Source organism: Centroberyx affinis, unplaced genomic scaffold, assembly GCF_046629955.1.
Source record: "Centroberyx affinis isolate AG114_WGS23_722 - 3 ecotype Tasmania unplaced genomic scaffold, CSIRO-AGI_Caff_v1 ptg001337l_1, whole genome shotgun sequence".
Lineage (NCBI taxonomy): Eukaryota > Metazoa > Chordata > Actinopteri > Beryciformes > Berycidae > Centroberyx > Centroberyx affinis.
The window spans coordinates 341556-362560 of NW_027279834.1; the positions used below are offsets into that span (position 1 = coordinate 341556).

Below are 21005 nucleotides of genomic sequence, written 5' to 3' on the forward strand. Positions count from 1 at the left end.
AGTCTGGTGTTATAATGCCCCTCATTCATCATAACCAAAAGAGATTTTCATATGTTTATAGGGGCTACTCTGCTACACTTGGCATTGGGTTAATAATTGTACATAGTGTTTTTAATCTCTCACTATCAGATGGACAAAAACAGATTTCAACTGACATTTTCTGTGATGACAGGTGGTGGAACATGTCTTAGACGAATTTATGATAAAACATCACTAACACTAAAACATTAGAACACAACTACAGCGGTAGCCATTGTAGAAGTACCCTATCCCTGCATCTATCCTGTATTATCAGGATTTTCGAATCAATTCCTCTTGTTAGGAGTGGAGCAGCAACAGTGCAGCAGTAGTGCAGCAAGCCAGTAAAAAGTGGGTCCCCTACAATGGCTACATCTGTAGCTAATTTTTAAAAATGTGGCAGAAATCAACTGAAATCTGAAGATCCACTTGTAGCACAATGTAGCAGACCTTAGAAATGCATGATTTCAGCCAGGGCTAGTGACAGCTCTGCTTCTATGGCCAAAGTCCTAATAAAGATATATCAGGGCAAGAGAAGAAAGGAAGAAGAGAGGGAAGAGAGAGAGAGAGACGGAAGATGGAATGATGTCCTCTCCTCCTTTTTCACAGCCTCTGGGTGAAGTTTTCGGGGAATACCCCTTTAACAGCGTTTTCTTTGTTCTGGAACCAGTCATCCTGCTTCATCCCCATCAGCCAGCCCTCATCCTGAACACACACAGACAAACAAATAAAGACATTATCAACGCACCATATATCTGTGTGTGTTTGTGTGTGTACATATGTGTCCATGTATGTCCATGCATCTGTGCATGGTGCGCATTGAGTATATGTGTGTGTGTGTGTATGAATGTACGCGTTCATAAATTGTATGTCTCACATTTGTGTGTCTGTGTGTGGTGTGCTGCTACAGTACATGCTGGGAATGTGTGGGTATACATATGTGTTTGTGTGCGTGCGTATGCATGCATTGCTGTATCTGTGTGTGTTTGTGTGTGTGTGTATGTGTGTGTCTACCTGTTCATCAGGGACTTCAAAGGGAATCACTAACACCACGTCTCCAGCCTTCATCTCCAGCTCATCTGAGTCATTGGCAGCGTAGTCATGCATCACCTGGACCTAAAATACATAAATACACATTTAAGTACACTCTGAATATAGATATATATCTTTGATTTTTATAATACCCAGCATTTGTTTTTTTCCTGTATAACTATTTCTCCTACCCAGTCTTTGAAATTACCTTGAACAAGAAGCCAGGAGGCAGCTCCCCTGCCTCTGCCGCTGCTTCAGTTGGTTCTGCCGCTGCTGCAGGCGTCTAGACAGATTAAGAAAGAAGCACAGTTATGTGACAAGTACTGCATGAGAGGAGGCATCTATGATTACACAGCTTTCTCAAAGTCTTCATCTGAATCCTCATATCTACTCAACTAAACAAACAGCAACTGAAATAACGCACCAAAAGGCATTTCCAAAGGGTTGTTCTCATGGTAATGAACATCCAGCTGTAACAATTGCACTAATACTAATACTAATTATTAGAAAATTTGAAAAATTGCAAATATAGGTTTTTTTCAAAACTCTAATATGGCTATGGTTATGGCTTTCCCAGCCTGTGTCAACTGCTAAAGTAATTGAAATTAAAACAAAGTAATTTCTGGCATTTTGCAATTAAAAACCACAGCATTACAGAAAGGGAACATTTTATAGTAGTCCACCTACACTCACCTCCTCTGTTGTTGCTTCTTCCACAGCTGCTTCTGCGGGAGCTGCAGCTTCACCCTGAAAGTGAAGTCGGAGGAATAACAGAGTGAGAGAGGTTAGAGAAAGAGACAGATGGGGGATAAAAAGAAAGAGGGATAGAGAGTGAAAGAAAGAGGGACAGACAGACAAAAATACAGGCAAGACAGAGACAAAGACAGGCAAAAGCACAAACAGACGGCACTGTGAGAGCCTGAACAGAGAAGCCATGGTTAATACAAGTTTTTCAAGTACTTTGGCAGAACTTCAGGCAGAACTGCAAGGCTAAAGACGTGAAGCTTAGATGCTGTTGCACATTTGCTATACAGTAAAAGCTATTGCACAGCACTTGTATTTGTGATTAGCAGTGACTGGGATTGAATGTGTGCAGTATTATGGAGCAGATGTCGATTATACTGTTCTCTCCCTCTTTCCCATCCCCTCATTAATTCATCTCCCACTCTGCTTCACAGTTGATGCATCCATCCTTCCGGCCCAGATGCATCCTAAATCTCTGCATCTCAAGATTTCTCCTTCTTTCCCCATTTCATTCACAATCTACCTTTCCATCACCTGTTTTCTTCATCATCCCCTTCCCCCCTGCTGCACAATCCTCCTCCTCTCCTCAAGAGTCGATGCATCCACCCTTTTCGTCCAGATGCATCTCTCCATTTTTTGTCTCTCCTTTACCTGACCCTCTTCATTATCCACCGTAGCTGCAGCCGGAGGGGCTTCTTCCTCGGCGGCTTCAGTCTGAGCCTCAGCGGTGGGTGTTTCATCCTCGGTGGGGGACGCCTCTTTAACCGGCTGGCCCCCATCATCGTCCCAGCCTTCCTGGGCCCCTTCATCCCCCCATCCCTCGTTGGCTACAGCTATGGGGTCGTGGCGAACTGGCTTGCTTCCGTCGTCCCCCCAGCCCTCTGTGGCAGCGGCTACCGGGTCGTAGCGGATGGGCTGCGAGCCGTCGTCCCCCCAGCCTTCTGCAGCAGCAGTCACAGGGTCGTAGTGCTGCTGCTGAGAGGGCTGCTGGTCTTCTTCTTCTTCCTGGGCACCGCCGTCCTCAGGCTGAGGGGCAAGGGTCAGGTTTCAAGGGGTCAGAGGTTATAAATGGACGGGGTTGAGTAGTTGGGAGTAAGGTGTATTTCACCATATGAGTGTTATAAGGGGTCCATAATTTAAATGGTTGAGGGGATTTTCAGGGACAGAGGAGTGAGGTATAAGGAATACATATGGGCAGGTTCAGTGGTTAAGCATTTTTTGAATGGGTCAAGAGGTTTGGCAGTATTGGGAGTATAAGGGATTTTTGAGGGGTGTATGGGGGATGTTTGTTGTGTATGGACAGTGTGTGAGCAGAACATGGGCAAGGGTTAAGGTTGAAGGATTTAAAAAGTTAAGGGCAAAGTCAAAGGTTTAAGATGGACAAGGGGTTGGGGATTAGAGGGGTATTTAAGGGGTGAACAGGGGCAGGTTGGCAGAATATGACCAGAATGGCAGGCAAAAGTTCAGGGATTTGAACATTAAGGGGTTTTACAATGGATGAGGGATTGGGGAGTTGGAGCCGAGGGTTATTTAGAAAAATGAGAATTATATGCCATGTTTAAAAGGCATATGGGGCAGGTTGGCCATGTATGAGCAGAAACAGGGCCATGAGAGATGCCATGGACACCGATGTGAAGAGTTCCAAGTCATCATCATGACAATCAGGAAGGTTGATGCAGAAGAATACATGATTGCCAGAGAGGAGGTTCAAATCAAATTAAAAGACAGATGAGGACAAGGAGGGGTGGCAAAAAAAGGCAGAAAAAAAGCAACAATCGTCAGGCTTTTCCCCATCAGAAGATAGATGTTGGTTCTTCTATGTGGTTGGCAGGCATGGTTTATATTCCCCCGCTTATATTCAGATGGAGAAAGAAGAAGGGTGCTTTGTAAGAGTAGAGGTGTCGCTCCTTTCTGAGCTGTCATTGCTTTTCTTCAAGCTTTAATACAGTAGAAACTGTATTATTTTGAGACACATCTCTCTTACAGCGAAAGGGATGGACAAAAAAGGTTTGTTAATGGTCAGATGGCCAACCTGAAAGCAACGCTCTGTGAAGTTGCCCACTAGCTCTGAGTACAGCTTTGGAGATCAGCGTACCTGTCTCATTTCTACCCTCAATCCACAAGTGGTTCAATCTTTTGCTTTCACTTGAAGTCACAGCAAACATTGCACTGCATCCATTTTGTTGTGAGCCATTTTTGTCCTTAGTAGAGAGCTTTCTGTTTAATCCCATTAGGGACATAAAATGCTGCAAGTGAAAGCAACCCACTGCAAACAGACATTATTCTTCCAGCTTTCATGAGCAACTTCACTCAACTTTGAAAACAGTTACTTGCTCCCTGTGTGTCACATGTAACATGTAGCTAACATGTAAACTGTACATGTCCTATCAGTGGAACATGTGAACATACAGGGAGATGGGGGAAACAGAAAGAAAGGAGGTCAAAGATCATTGCAGTCAATTCAATTACAGATTAGTCCACTCATAAGATAATTTTCAATTGAAATGTTCAGCTAAGTTTGCACTAAAAGAGTTGAAAATCATTTGTACCTTTGTGATTATTTTATGGATGTTAATGGTGTCTTACAATCAATAGGCTTGGCATCTATATATGAATATACATGCACATATAGAAAGAGAGAGACAGAAAGGAGAGAGAGGGGACTGAATATAGGACACCATTAATATGAATTATTCTATAATGTAGAAAATATTGATCTGAAACTGAATTGACTCTAGCTCATTCCCAAGTTCTATTTGTGCTGTAAGACAACAACCTCTTCACAGAATAGTGCTGTTGTCATATCAAGCACTGGACACAAGGGCATTGCTAACGCACAAACAGAATTGGGACAGACAGACTTTTAGAAAAGCTTATTTACACACAGTAGTGGCCATTATAGAAGTCCCTACGCAGCATCTAACCTGCATTTGTAGTGCAGGACTTTCCAAACAGTTCCTTCTGGGAGTGTAGCAGTAGTGTAGCAGCAGAGCAGCAATCACATAAAGAGTGGGACTTCTATAATGTCTACATATGTAGTCGATGTAGATGATGATGATTGAAATGATGATGATTATGAAGACAAATAAGAGTCTGATGATAAAGGTGATGATAGCAATGGAAATTATTTTGAGGTTGAGGATGAAGATGCTTACCCATGAGTCCCAGTTTTCAGGCTGTGGAAAACAGAGAGAGCAACAGAATGAGAAGAAAGGCCATACTGTAAACTGATGTGGCAAACCCTCCTAGAAATTCAAGTCTATGTCTATTGCATTCACTGAAACATTTCCAATGCAGGTCCCATGCTCTAAACCTACAAGCCCATAGCAGCAGATCTTCAGCAGAACAAGCAATGCTTGGTAAAAATTGAAATAGGTCATAAGTAGGAAGTGACAAAAGTCTTAAGAGGTGACTACTGTCTAAAGTCTAGAATAGCTTACATGTCATCCACCCGTATTGTGAACAGACTGTACAGAAATGGTACACTGCAAAATATGAATGTCCGTTTTAACAAATAATTAAATCTTGTATTCAGTCTTAAAAGTTAATTTTATTCAAAACTAATACAAAAACAATGGGATAAATTAATTTCACTTTCATCAAGGCTTGAAACAAACTACACTATCTTGAAGCGAGGGGTAAAGTGCAAAGATGCTGTCTTTTGTTTCAAGAAGCTTAGTGAGGCAAGTGAAAATTATTGGCAGGCATGAAAAAATTGATTTTAAGACTCAAAAAAGATTAAATTGCTTGTTAAAGTGGACACCCATTCCATTTCATGCCCTCCACTTGAAGTGTGGTGGGTTGTACTGAAGAAGTCTTAGTCATGACCAGAGCTCTAGATCATAAGGCTTTGGCAAACTTGGGACAGGACTACGTCAGATTACAAATATTTTAGCTGGAGAGAATAGCAACCACCTTCTCAAAATTGTGGAAGCTGATTAGCACACCTGGATCAAACAGGAGCTGAATATATTTTGAATACTTCGAATAACATGAGGAGTGCTTCATTTATCTCATCCTACAAGTGATGTGCCCACATTTTAGGCTGTTTAACAATCTGCCAGGATACACCAAGCACAACTCAAGACATTCTGGTACTTAAAACTATATTCATGTGTACTTTAGGCCTGTAGAGAAAGAAGTGAGAGCAGAGCAGGTCTATAATCTACAGTTCATGCCAAGTTCCACCTGTGGATTGTGCTGAAGCAGAAAGAAGTGGTCACTAAAAGCAAGTTTCTACAGTTCATCATGCCACCATCCACCTGTAGTTTGGTAAACTGGACAGAGCAGGTAGCACTGCAAACTATGGCAAGCTTAGCAAGTGATCTCATCTTGTATCCAGACTTATCAAGCTTATTTCAAGATATTTTAAGTCAAATTACAGCATTGGTTTCAAGAAATGTCACTTTTTTGACGCTAACCTTTTTCGCTTGTGTCATGGTTAGCTTACTTCTTGAAACATGTCAGAAATGTTTTGATACCAGCAACAATACAACTGGTCAGCGCAGTGAGTTTATATCAACTGAAGTTTCAAGAAATGAGCATAAATAAAACCTCTCTGAATACGATACAAAATCACTTGTGAAGCTTGACATTTTTTGCAGTGTAAGGTCTCTACAATCGATATGTTCATGCCATGAGTCATCCACCTGTACAGCCGTGGAGATTTTGCTTGCTGCACTGAGAGAGTCCAGGTCCATGTCCAACAGGCTGCTCACTGCAGGACTGTCAAACTGACAACAACAGGGATAGGAGGGCTCATTGGCTAACAGGGCGCAATAGAGTAGGCACAGGAATAGAATAGAGTGGGATAGAGCATAGTGAAAGACAAGAGAAGAAGAGAAGAGAGAAGAAGAGAACAGAACAGAACAGAACAGAACAGAACAGAACAGAACAGAACAGAACAGAACAGAACAGAACAGAACAGAACAGAACAGAACAGAACAGAACAGAACTAGAAGATGAGATGAGAGAATAGGATGAAAAATAAGAAGGCCTGTGCTGCATTCTGGGGCCTATCCTATCTGCATCAACCCCTGTGCTGTGTCCTGGGGCCTATCCAATTGCAAGTGGCTGTGACAGGCCTACCAAAGCGGTTCCCAAGCCCTCTGCCTTCACACAGCGTCCCTCCATTCAGCGTGCTGTTTGCCCAAGAGGTACTGTTCTATTCGCACACTGCAATTGACTCAATAGACTCATATGCACCATGACTTTTTCTGTGGGGTCTGTGGGGGTCCTATGTTTTGCCCCTCTTTAAAGGGGGAGATCCCACTGACCATGGCAACTACCGTCCTATTTCAAAGCTTTCAGTAGTTGCTAAGATCATGGAATATCTGATAAATGCCCAGTTAAAAGATTTTTTTTACAGAAAAGTGGTTGTCCAGTCAGGTTTTAGATCAGGCCATAGCACAATAAGTGCTGCCTCACAGGTGCTAAATGACATAATACAAGCTCTTGATAACAAAAAACATTGTGCAGCAGTATTTATTGACTTATCCAAAGCGTTTGACACTATCGACCACACAATTTGAATTAATAGGCTCCACAACATTGGACTGAGTTTCAAAGCAGTCAGTTGGTTTGAAAACTATCTATCAGACAGGTCGCAGAGAGTTCTTGCTGATGGTCAGAGATCATCCTCCAGGTTAATTGCCTGGGGCGTACCCCAAGGGTCTATTTTGGGTTCAGTCTTGTTCACTATTTACATAAACAGCTTTGGCTCAGCTGTGAAAAACTCAAAAATCCATCTGTACGCAGATGACACAATTGTTTACTCTTGTGCCGCCTCTCTGTCTAGTGCTGTCCAGGACCTCCAAGAATCTTTTAATTCCATTCAGGCTGATTTTAACAATCTCAAATTGGTCCTAAATTCTGATAAAACGAAAATTATGTAATTTTCTAGATCACACTCCCAGCTTGTTGTTCCCAACATCTCAACCCTTGATGGGAAGTGTATTGACCAAGTGTCATCTTATAAATACCTTGGAGTCTGGCTTGATGCAAAGCTTACATTTAAAACACACATGGACAACCTTGTTAAAAAACTCGAGATTAAACTGGGTTTCTATTTTAGAAACAAGACATGTTTTAATTTTGCTACAAGGAAAAGACTTGTCATAGCTACATTTCTCCCTATGATTGATTATGGTGATATTCTTTATATGCATGCCTCTGCTACCTCACTTCAGGCTATAGACACAGTTTATCATGGAGCTTTACGTTTCATTCTGAATGCTAAATCACTCACTCATCGTTGTCACTTGTATGAAAGGGCAGGTCTGACCTCATTATATTACCGCAGATGGCTTCATTAGCACATTTTTATCTACAAAGCCATCATAGGGCAACTCCCTGGCTATTTAAATCGCCTTTTCAATCGTATCACGAGTTCTTACAACTTGCGTTCTAAGAATTTACTACTTTTCACTGTCCCTCGCCCTTCCACAGAATTTGAGAAGATGGCTTTTAGTTATTATGCTCCATGGTCCTGGAATCAGCTCCAGAAAGATGCAAACCTGGATCACTTCATCCCTCTGGGTGATTTTAAAAGTCTGTTGCAGTGTTTAAAAACTGAAGTTTGTTGCTGTTTTACTTGAGATTGTATACTGTGTAATTTGTATATTTGTATGTATTCCTTGGAATTTTATATTGTGGTTTTGTGTTGTATTTTTGTAGCATCTGCTCTCTTGGCCAGGGCTCCCTTGCAAAAGAAATGAACATCTCAATGGGACTCACCTGGTTAAATAAAGGAGAAATAAATAAATAAATAAATAAAAGGAAAAAATAAGCGCAAAGACAGAATAGAATAGAATAGAATAGAATAGAGGAGGACTAGGATGAGGAAGAGGAGGCCAGAGGAAGGAATAACTGAAGGCTCTGACCTGTACAGGAGAGGACAGCGGAGAGTTAAAGGGCTGTTCCGCTGTTTACAGACACACTGACCTGTGTAGGGGAGGTGATGCTGATATCAGGTGTAGCCGCAGCATCAAACAGGTTAATGATGTTCTCTGTCTTCAGCTCCTTGGATGGAGTCACCTTGGGAGGAGGAGGCACTGCTGGCTTCAGCTAGGAAGGAGAAAGTCAGAGTAAATTGTTGATTAATAAAATATATTTCTTCCCTCATTCAGGAGGTGAGGATGGGGAGGAGCAGGCTTCAGATAGAAAGAAGAGACCGCTAATGTGTGTGTGTGTGTGTGTGTGTGTGTGTGTGTGTGTGTGTGTGTGTGTGTCTCTACCTTGGATGGAGACTTGGGGATGGGGGGTGGCCCTCCTGGCCTGAGAGTATGATTTGATGTATCTTTGCCACCACCACTGAGAGAGAGAAAAGAGAGAGAGAGAGAGAAAGAAAGAGAGAGAGAGAGAGAGAGAGAGAGAGAGAGAGAGAGAGAGAGAGAGAGAGAGAGAGAGAGAGAATATTGGTAGAGGAGAGAAGGATAAAGAAAGATGTGAGAGAAAGTAACATGGGATGGGTAGCAAACAAGGGGAGAGAAGGATGAAAGAGAGAAGCTAAAAGAGAGATACACTACTACTACTACTACTAGAAAGGAGGAAAGAAGGAAGGAAGCCACTAGATTATTACTGGGCATGCTCTACCAGAGTCCAAGCGGAGAGAAGTTGTCATTGCAAGCGCTGTCATGCAAGAAAAGTGAGACTCCCTTCCCTCCATTCCTCCCTCCATTCATCCCTCCTTCCCTCCCTCCATTCCATGCAAGCAGGCTCAGTCTGTGCCTGCTGTAAATTCTCACAAACGAGCAGTGATGATAGAGGCATTCGTTGTTGTTGAGACAATAATCTGAAACTGTCACAACAGCCCAGAGCAGTAGATATTTAAAGGGTTTGGCATATTGATAACTTAAAGCTGCACTAGGCAACTCTACATGTTGGTGGCTCCAAATGACAGCAAGAGGTAACTTTTGGGAAGATTTGAACCTCTATACCCAAAAACCATAACGCCATTAAACTGCACACAGCACACTCATGTTCTCCAATGGATATTAAAGGCACGAGAGAGGTAAAGGATCCAACATTGGTGAGTACTAGGTGACAGTTTGTTTTTCGCTCTTAAAGGTACAATATGCAACTTTTTTCACATTAAATAACAATGAATTAAAATTATATATTACACATTATCAGTCTGTCTCTGACTGTGTCTAAATCACACTGTTTGGCTTTTCATTGGGCACGTTTTTGGCCACAAACCATTTCATGTGAGTGTGGACAATTGTGGGTTGTGTTGTGGCTATCAAGCGCAGGCAAGTCATGACAACAAAAATAATGGCGGAAAGCAGTAAGAAACAAAAGATAAAAACAGTGAACGTCAGCATTGCTTTTTTTAATGCCTGTGTTTACTTCAACGCATGGTGACAGTGACAAGATTTGGGGTGGGAACTTGACTAAGTGAGGGGGAGAGGGGTGGAACTAACTTCTTGCCTCAAGGAGAAAAGTTGCATATTGTAGCTTTACGCTTCAATTCATCACTTAGCAGGGATGGGATGCTCTTCTGTTTTGCAGCCTCACTTTGTAATTTAGCTTGATATGATAAGAAGGGCGTATTTATACAAAACAAATTGCCTAGTGCAGCTTTAAGGAAACAGGTTTGCTTAACTCTTGCATATCTACAGCTCTGAGCCCACACAGTCAACGCTCTGCTCAGACTGTAGATTCACTAGAACAACAACCAAGCACTAGTTGTCCCTGAACTCTCCCAAGCCCGCAGACTGACTGACAGACAGACAGTCGGACAGACAGGTCAGTCGGACAGACAGACAAGAGTTGCGTCACCATGGTTACCACTGTTGCTGCTGTTTACCTCCTGTTTGCTCCCGATGATGAGGCGCCGCGGTTACCTGTCTTTCTGCAAGGGGGGGTCAGGGGTGGCTTCAGGTTAATGCATGCCATTTCATTTATTCCTGTAGTGCTTTATTCCTGTATCTTGATATGTTTGTATGTAAGTGCTTTATTCCCCTGTTTGGTCTTATTATCTGGGAAATATGAAATATTTGAAGTTAGTGGATGCTGATGCTACAGTGTCAGCAATCATAAAAGTCTCCTTTCATACATCTATCTTGCATTTATCCACTAGTACTGCAGAAACCACAGTAACTTATTCTTGATTTAAATGTTAAAAACATAGAATAGGCATATTACAAAAGACTTTTGTCTCAGAAAAACAGGGAACTGCTACACCTTTCTGTGTGCCTTCAAAAACCGAAAAGGGAACAAAATAGCAGTAACATCGATAAATCATGTACCCTCAAGAGGTTCAAATATTTGCAATCATTTTTGAAAATATTTCTTTTTAGCCCACGCCTAGAAAAGACTATAGAGATACAACATGGCAAGTGTGTTTACCCTAGTCAAATATATTCTTGGCACAGAATAAGAATTGTAATTATGGTTATGGTTGTTTAACACAGAGAAGAATGAACAAAAAGCTAACAGTCTGCCCCGTATCAGAATCTATGTTACTTTGAGATATGTTAACAAAACAGACTAAACTTTAACACAATGTCCCAGTATTACGGACTGTTGATAGTACTGCTGTTTAATAAGAACCTCATAATGTTATTAGTGTGTTTATTTTTGCAGCTTATATTAAAAGTTTCGACATCTGTGAGCTGAATAAATTTCCTGACCCAAGACCGCATGAAACTCATCACAAACACATCCTTTAATGTCCTTAATCCCTAAATGTGCGGAATAATGCATCAACTGAAATATTTTCTAAAATGTTGATTTCATCCACTAGCAGGGACAGGGCTTATATTTAATCATAGGGATGTGGCACCCAGCAATAGAAAGAGTTTTTTTTAATTTTATGGTTGCAATTCTTACTAACCTGCCTGATTCTGTTCCCTCCAAATTCACCACAACGTCATACAAATCCTGATCCAACTGCAGAGGGAGTGAGAGAGAGAGGGCGGTTAGGCATTACATAAATACCATTAATACACACTATAAATTCAGTTCAATCTTCATTTAAAAAGTAATGCTCATCACCCATTAACCACAGAGATTATTTTAAACTATTCTATATTGTATGACATAGAAAATCATTATGTTGTGTTTGTTGTCCTGGTCAGTATCACTATCAGTTGAATGGGATGGCTTGTGCTGCCTGACTGTTAAAGCTAGTTTGCATTGTAAAGTCCAAATTCAGAGAGAAGGTATTTACAACCCTCAAACTAAGGAAGTGATACACAGGATAATCTCGTATTAAAGTCACTGAAAATCCCATGTAATGCAAGCCTCTATTTTTGTTTTACTAGGAGTTTTACAATAAGTTTAAATATTTCAGATTCTACGGCAGCTCTGGCTATTGCAGTCAACATTGGCACGGTCAAAATTTTCCATCATCTGTCAATTTGAATACTGTCTCAGTTTGTTGTGTGCTCTTCATCTAAATCCAGCATTAGGCTGAGACTCACCCGGCCCATTTCCTTGTGGAACCTCCTCGAAACCGGCCAAACTCTGGAAGGTGCTGACATAAAACCCAACACGACTGGAGGGAGAGAGAGGGAGAGAGGGAGAGAGAGAGAAAGAGAAAGAAAGAGAGAGAGGGAGGGTGATATCAGTTTCATCCTAGTGTTGTTCAGAATATAAAAAGTAAATGAGAAACAACTGGAAATAAAACTGTATTGAATGGCTTGAATTAGTTTATTACACGGCTACATTGAATACTCAATTCTGATTGGCCAGTGAATGCATTCTGAGGTCTGTTATTTCTGAATAACACACCGCTGTTTTACAAGTAATGCGCAAGTGCAGAGAAGATCAAAAGTAACAAATGTTTTTGTTTCAAATCAAATTAACTCGCAGCAACTTGAGCCAGTTCAGAAACTGTGTCCATTAACACAACTCTCTGGTTCGACTGACGTGGCTCTAGACAAACACTCTACAAGCCTAACAACAATTCAGGATTTTTCGATTATTACTTTGAATTTATTCAAACAGCATGACACTTTTGATACCTGGCTAGAAGCTGAACTGAAGAAGAGAAAAGAAAACAGTGCAGAAGAAGCAAGTTTAGTTAATAACCTGTAATCATAAAGTATCATAAGTCTAAACGTAACATAATAATATTATCCGTCCATCCATCCATTCATCAACAGGCAAAGCAGGCACACACACACACACACACACACACATATACACACATACCTGTTCCAGAGCGAAGGTAACTCCTCTTGCAAGTCAACATTAATCTCCTCAAACACCTTCTGGGCTCTCTCCAACTCCTCCTCTGCCTGAAACACAGACAATGTGTTGGCACCATGAATAAAGCATGCATGTGTGTGTGTGTGTGTGTGTGTGTGTGTGTGTGTGTGTGTGTGTAACCTCTCCTGACACCATCATGCTTCGGCTATGTTTCTGCATGCTTCATTGAGTGTCAATCTTAGCTTTCTTCAAGGTTGTGAAGGGAAATTCATGCATTGGCTGCAGTTGTTTGGTTGTCATTTAATATTCTGCAGCCATGATGGAAGCACAATTACATTAGTGTGTACCTGGCTCCTGGACAGGCTGCTCTGGGCAACGTTGTGAGCGGACAGGATACCCTGGGCCCAGCCTGGAGTGGCCCTCTCCAACAGAGAGGAGGGCTGGAGGAGAGAGCGAGAGAGCGAGAGAGAGAGAGAGAGAGAGAGAGAGAGAGCAAGAGAGACAGACAGACAGACAGACAGACAGACAGACAGACAGAGAGGGCGAGAGACAGGGAGAGGAGGATGGAGTGAAAGACAAAGAGAAGATTCAGATGTCAAACACTGTTAAATTTGCTAGATGTTGATGGACAACTTTAAATCCTAAATATCAAACCAATTTGTGAAATGAATGTGCATGTGGTAATCCCATGGTTGCAGTGTGCCACTGCGTTGGTATCAAAGTCCTGTGTATGTGTGTTACCTTGGTAATTTTGATGCCCCCATCCTTTTTCTTGGTCTTGTGTGTGGAGGCATAGTTGTGTCTGGCACTGTCGTAATCGACCAGCTTTCTGTCCCTCTTAGCAATACGAGCCTGAACAAAGGGAAGTAAGAGCAAGTTTTCTCTTTATCCAGTGTCCAGTGTCCTTTATCCAGTCCAGTGAAATGCTCGGTTTTAATGTTTCAAAAATAACTAGGCCTCTTTTAGGTTACAGGTAACAAAATGTGAGCAAATTTGTATTCAAATTTAGATGCATTCATCAACAGGTTCACTTTGAATTAAACAACATTGTATTTGACAGGATTTGTCAGGATTGTGGTGTGAATACAGATGCTTACTGCTAGCATCATTGACAGTCAGATGGCTCTTCTCTTAAACCGATAATAATAATGCCTTCTTTTCCCAACACTGTGACAATGGAGTTGTTTACACTTACAAAAATGAGCTGCATTAGAAACAGAATTGTGAACGGAGAGTTCCACGTTTATGCATAAAATGATAATCCTGGTTATTTTGTTGTATTATTAACCACAAGCATTAAACATTATGATTTGAGGAAAACACATTTTTTTGCATCCTACATCTTGACTTTTTTCGAGTACAGTGGGCATTGTAGTGAGATGAAATTTTTCAGTGTCACCAATATGCCAATATTCTACACTAACTAATAGCAGAAACTAAAATCATGATATAGGATTATACACGAGTACTTGTGCAGCTTTATGTGAAGGGAAGCATGGCTGCCACTGAAGAAAATGCCAAATGTTGATAATTTGTGTTTCATTACCTTGATATCAGGGAACTGGCCCAGGTAGGTGTCCATGGAGATGAGAGCATGATCTACCAGCTTCTGGTGGTAGTCAGTCCACAGCACATCACAGTCCTGTAGCAAGCACACACACACACACGCACGCATGCACGCACGCACACACGCACGCACACACACACACACACACACACACACACACACATACACACACACACACACACACACATACACACAGGTCATGTCTAACCACACATAACACATCATTTGTAGAGCAAGTTTTACTTTTTTATAGCCCTAATTGTACTCCTCAATCGTTATGTAAGTCTACCAGTATGATACAAAGTCTTTCAGTTCCTAATAGTTTCTTAGCATTGTAGATCTGTATTAAGAATTAACTGAAACCCTTTTAACTGATTGGGGTGTTTGCTTCAGCCAGCTGGCAGTGTGCAAACTTGTCAGGCAAGATTAATCAATCCAAAATCCATTTCAAAGTGCAAACTGAATGAAATCGGAGGACAAATCAAGAAGCTCCTCATCATCTCACAACAGAGCAGCAGATTTATGCTGCAGTTTTGCAAACATAACAGAATACCACACACAATTAGAAACACCTTTGGAATATAAGTAATTTTTTTCAGGCCTACATCCTTTTAATCAGGTATGCGAACACACACACACACAGACACACACACACACATGCACATGCACACTCTCCCACTCCTACGCTCACACTCTTACTCTCTCTCACGTACAACACAATAAAAAGCGTTTCTGACCTCTGCAATGGAATCCACCTCGTTCTTGCCCTCCCACTCCGGCTCATACATATCAACCAGACATGCCTGCAGGTTCTTGGAAGACTCATGCATGGCTGAGGAGACACAAACACAGACACACACACACACACATTAGTGGAACTTCAATGGTCATTTAGAGGTTATGCTAAGCAACCTAAATATGCATTTGAGCATGACTATGTCTACATATGTGGCTTTGTGTGTGCAGGCAAATGTGTGTGTGTATGCATGTGTGTACTTGGTTGTGAGTGTGTATGCGCTTGTGTGTCACCTTTGACTGCCTCCAGGTAGGCCCTCAGGTCTCTCTGTAGTTTGCTGCCTTCAGCCTGGAGGTGAAACATAAAACATGGAGCTTAGAACACAGAACAGAGTGTGAGGAAAAGAGGAGAGAAATGTTTCAAACCTGTTAAGCCAATATTTTTCAGTCTGAGTGAGGGGAAGAGTGAAGTGAATTTCTCCTCCTGGCTAGCCAGAATTTGAATTGGCATATGGAGAAGGTACAGAGAAGACAAAAATGAGCTAGAGCTACATTAAGTGTGTTGAAATTGGGATTGCTCTCTGCCATGCTATCTTGATGCTGTCTTACATATTGTTTGTTGAAGTTGATGACTCCCTCCTCAAAGGCAACGTCTTTGGTCTCATCTGCTTTGCCAAGTTTCTGGAGAACCTGTCAATCAAACAAACAACAACAAAGGCAACAACAGCGTAATAAACAACAATAGAAAGGAATAAGACAGGCAGACACCCTAAAATCTACAGTCAACGAAGGGTTTGCCATCTTTCTCATCCATCCAACTTCTCTGTTTGCCTGCCTCTCTCTCTCTCTCACTCTGTCTCTCTCTCTCTCTCTCTCTCTCTCTCTCTCTCTCTCTCACACACACACACACACACACACACACACACACACCCCCCCCCCCCTCTCTCTCTCTCACACACACACACACACACACACACACACACACACACACACACACACACACACACCCCTCTCTCTCTCTCTCTCTCTCTCTCTCTCACACACACACACACACACACACACACACCCTCTCTCTCTCACTCACTCACTCACTCACTCACTCACTCTCTCTCTCTCTCTCTGGGCTTTAAGGATCAAATAACCCTATATTGTCCAGAGGCCAATAGCGCCCCCTGTCTTTTGTTCAGGGGACAACAAACAGGTGCATGAAGGCACAGAGTAGGCCTCATGTATACCACCTATACATAATTATTACATGGGTGATTTTTATTATGAAATGAACCAGAAAGGGCTGCAGTCACAATCTCTGTGACAAGGATTCATTAGGACATCCACATTTTATTAAAAGAAATACATGTAAAACAATTAGGCGATATCACCCAGTTGAAGTACATGTAGGCCCATAGTGTAGCCTAATCCACTGCAATATGAACGTGTCCGCCGAATGACATTGACAAGAGGAAGACTGTCTCTCTTAAGTGGACATCCCCATCCCTAGAAATAGCTTGCCAGCTCTTATTATTATGGTGTCGTGATGCGACACTGCGCCGCGGTAGGGGATGCGACATTGGTGCATTGGGGTTTTAAAATGGTGAAGGGTTGCAGGCCTGAATGATATTCCACAGATGAACCTGTTATTGAACGCTTTCTTACCTTTTCCTGGGCTCTGGTTAGTTTTTTCTGCACGTTGCTGGCCACTTTCCCTGCAGTCAGCCCCTTCCCCAAATTCAGCTCAGCCATCTTGTAGCGCAGATCAGCCTTTGGATGCGAGAGGGATGGAAATAATTTCAATAACGATCGTTTGGACCGTTACGGCGACCGATTAGGCAAATTCATCAATGTCCGGAAGGGAAATAATAGTGATGAATGTAATTATGTGATGTTATGATGTTCCTGCCGGAAGAAGTCTGTGCATAAAGCTATATTCTCCAATACTGAGCTGCTGTGCGCGCGTCCGTGACAGCGGAGGAGGATGCGCTGTCAGATGCTCTTAAAGGCACAGATGCTGCTGCGCGTCCACAGACATAAAAGGATATTCCCTGGAAAAGATGCAGTATAAGCTTACATGGCGTGTTTTTAAAAGCCATACGAATCGAAATAAATCCTCTAGTTGCAACCTTTAAGAAAAAGAACTACAGTAATCCTATAATACATTTACAAGGATAGGCCTACTATACAAACATCACATCAAAACTACAGGAAATATAGAAATAATGTAGGAATAGTAATGGTATCATTAGAGATAAGAAATGCTATTAAGTACGATAAAAAATACTATAGTACTAAATAAAGCAATTTAAGTCCTTATATTCCAGGGGTACAGGAACATATATAGTAAGTTTTCGTTGGAAATGTTACTGTTTGTTAACTACAAGCCTGTAGAAGCTGACCCCAAATCAACATTAAATGCTGGTAAACCATCAATACTAAAGGTCACCATAAATAACAAGTTTTTGCCATGATGGAATCACCTACAGGCTGAACTTTTGAATGCACTGCAACTGTGTTGTACTCAGGGATATGATACTGATACCCAATGATACCATGTCTTATCCTGGATGATCTCAGGAAAGTCCTAACAAAACCCAAGATATATTGTCTACCACCACTTTGGCACTTTGGCACAGACTATAAAAGGTTTTATTTGGCCCGAAATGTGTTTATTAATCCAAGAAAGCTCAGCTGTGTCCCACAAGGAGCTCCTTTGCCCTCCGGTAGGTGGCGCTGTTGGCTCACTGACCATATCTGCAATGCTCTGAGTGAGTCTGTTCACCTTTTGATTTGGTTATTTTTGCTTAAGGGCTGCGGAGGACTGCGGAGTCTGATAGCATCACATAGAACAGCCTCACACACAAAGCTTCAAACAGAATAACACTTGCTTGTAATCTTTTCAACTATACACTTGTTTGTTCTTCTAAAGTCGTGTATTTTTTACTACCTGATTGCTTAGTGGCCACATTTCCCCTTGGGCAACACGGTACACATCTGTAGCTTAACAGAGAGCTTCGCTGTCACCGCGGGTGTTACCAAAGATCTGTAGTTATGAAAAAGAACAATACCTAATCCTATAATATCCCTATAGGGACTTACAGACTGTCTGTGGTGCTCAATAGTACTCATACTGACCATACTGACATTCATACTGACCTTATTGTACTTTAGGATATGTTTTAACCTCCTGTGGCATTATACTGTGTAATATTCCTATAATATTTGTAGATATCGTTTTGCTGTGATGTTTTCTTTTTTCTTTTTTAATAATATCCCTTTAAAATTTATTAGAGGATTACTATAGTTCTTTGACTGAGCCTCATACTGTATAAGGACCAGTGGATCAGAGGTGGCTGGTAGGTCGAGTACTGCCGGGCATGCTGGGAGCTCTCCAAGGTCCTGATCCATCATGTCTCTGATGGTGCTGAAAGGAACAACAGGCAGCAGAACAATGGGATCTAAAAACACTGGTGGGCGGTCATTATATGTTTTCTTTTTTTTGTACAGGATGTGATAGGACTATACCCTCTGTGTCATAATCTAGCATGAGTGCTTCCTGAAAAACCTCCCTTGGATGTTAGAAGAAAAGGGTTGAGTGTGTGGACATGTTACAGGGGGAAACACATCTATAAAGGAGGGTGTTTTTGCAACTGCATCCTACTTGTTCATACAATATGTTATCAGTATGCAGGAAATTGAAAGAAGTCCACTATTTCCCTTCTGAAATGTTACTGTAACAGCCCTCCTTGCTAATTGCTGGGGTCCATATATAGACCTCCTTTGTTTTCCACTCTCCTGTCTTTCGCTCTCCTCCCTGTCTTTCTCTCTCTCCTCCTCCCTGTCTTCCTCTCCCTCCTCCTCCCTGTCTTTCCCTCTCCTGTCTTTCTTTCTCTCGTCCTTGTCTGTCTCTCTGTCTTTCTCTCTCTTCTCCCCCTGCCTTTCTCTCTTTCTTTGTCTCTCCTCCTCCCTGTCTTTCTATCTCCTGTCTTTCTCTCTCTCCCCCTCCCTGTCTTTCTCTCTCTCATCCTCCCTGTCGTTCTCTCTCCTCCCTGTCGATCTCCCCTGTCTTTCTATTTCTCCTCCCCGTCTTTCTCTCTGTCTCTCTCTCTCCTCCACCCTGTCTTTCTCTCCATCCTCCTCCTCCATGTCTTTCTCTCTCCTTCTTCCTGTCTTTCTCCCCCTGTCTTTCTCTCTCTCCTCATCCTCCCTGTCTTTCTCCCCCTGTCTTTCTGTCTATCCCCTCCTTCTCCCCTCCTCCCTTTCCCTTTTTTTCTCCCTCTCCTCCTCCCTATCTCCTCCTCTCTTTCTCTCTCCCTGTCCATCTCCACCTGCCTATTTCCCTCTCCTCCCCTCTCTCTCCCCTTCTCTCTCTCCTCCTCCCCCCTCCCCGTCTTCCTCTCTCTCTCTCTCTCCCCTCCCCTCTACCTCTCCCCTATCTCTTTATCCCCAACAATAACAACATTTGGCCACGAGTCACCAAGCCCATTCTTCCCCGTATACTCACATGAATAGCTCCTCTCTCCCCCCGTGTGCTGTGGGAATGGTTTAACCCGTTATCCAGAGAGAGAGAGAGCGAGAGAGAGAGAGAGAGAGAGAGAGAGAGAGAGAGAGAGAGAGAGAGAGAGAGAGAGCACACAAAGGAAGCACATACAACTCGTCGTTGTGAAGGATATACTAGGGTGATGTAAACATGGAATAACAAACGCAAGGCTGGCCCATTATTTGTGTTCAATATTACATGAGGTGATGACTGGCCTGTGAAACTAAGTATATCGCGTCTGGAGAGAGAGAGAGAGAGAGAGAGAGAGAGAGAGAGAGAGAGAGAGAGAGAGAGAGAGAGAGAGGAGTAGAGGAGAGGAAAGAGGAGTTGAGCGTTGTTTCATCTCCACTATAGGGGTTGCTGGAGTTGTCCGCTGCTTCTGGACCGAATCGGGTTTTTACTGAGATGAGGATGTTGGGTTCTTCACACTGACCGAGCTGACACGTGGAGATTTTCTTCTTCTTCTTTTTTTGGACTCGGGGATAATAATAATAATAGCCTACAGAAAGAAAAACACGCCAATGCTGCGTTTCTGAGGTGAGTGACAACCAAGTGAGTTTTCTTTGTTCGCATCCAAAAAAAAAACAAAAAAAAAAACAATGGTGGGTAACGTTATAGGACGTAGCTTTTTGTTGATTTGAGTCGACGCACCACATTTCCAGAAAGGTTAAGAGACAGCTGAGACAAAATGTTCGGTTTCTGCGCACAGCAACCCAAATGAGGAACCGTCCCAAATTGCCAGTTTTCAAATGGGTTTTGTAAGCCAGTTGCTTTTGTTCACAGCCTGGCCCATCACTGAATTAATCCCTGATACTGAGACACTGGAGCAATGTAACGCTCAAAACGAAAACGGCTCTCACAGCCTTTGCCATTGTTTTCACTCTATTGTTTTCAAACCATATTGTTTAACGTATATGAGATCTGGTGCCATAACACGAGACTGGGCGCTTCAAGACCTCTCAGTGGCCGCATATTATCCACGATAGGCAAATGAATCCTTCATGATGTGTGTAATAATTAATAATTAAAATAACTTTAAACCCTGAATTTTATACCCGTGTATAATTGGACTGAACAGCGTGTAAACACTGGGAGCTAAATTGATTAGCACTCCACTTGGCGGAAAGTCACGTGGGTCCATACCCCCCCCTCTTTCTCTCTGTCTCTCTCTCTCTCACACACACACACACACACACTCACTCACACACATCTATCTATCTA

General features: G+C 42.2%; 1 pseudogene; it reads right to left on the reverse strand.

The window, feature by feature from the left end:
- Positions 1-621: 621 nt before the first annotated feature.
- LOC139649387 (myc box-dependent-interacting protein 1-like) lies at positions 622-16993 on the reverse strand (annotated as a pseudogene).
- Positions 16994-21005: the final 4012 nt, after the last annotated feature.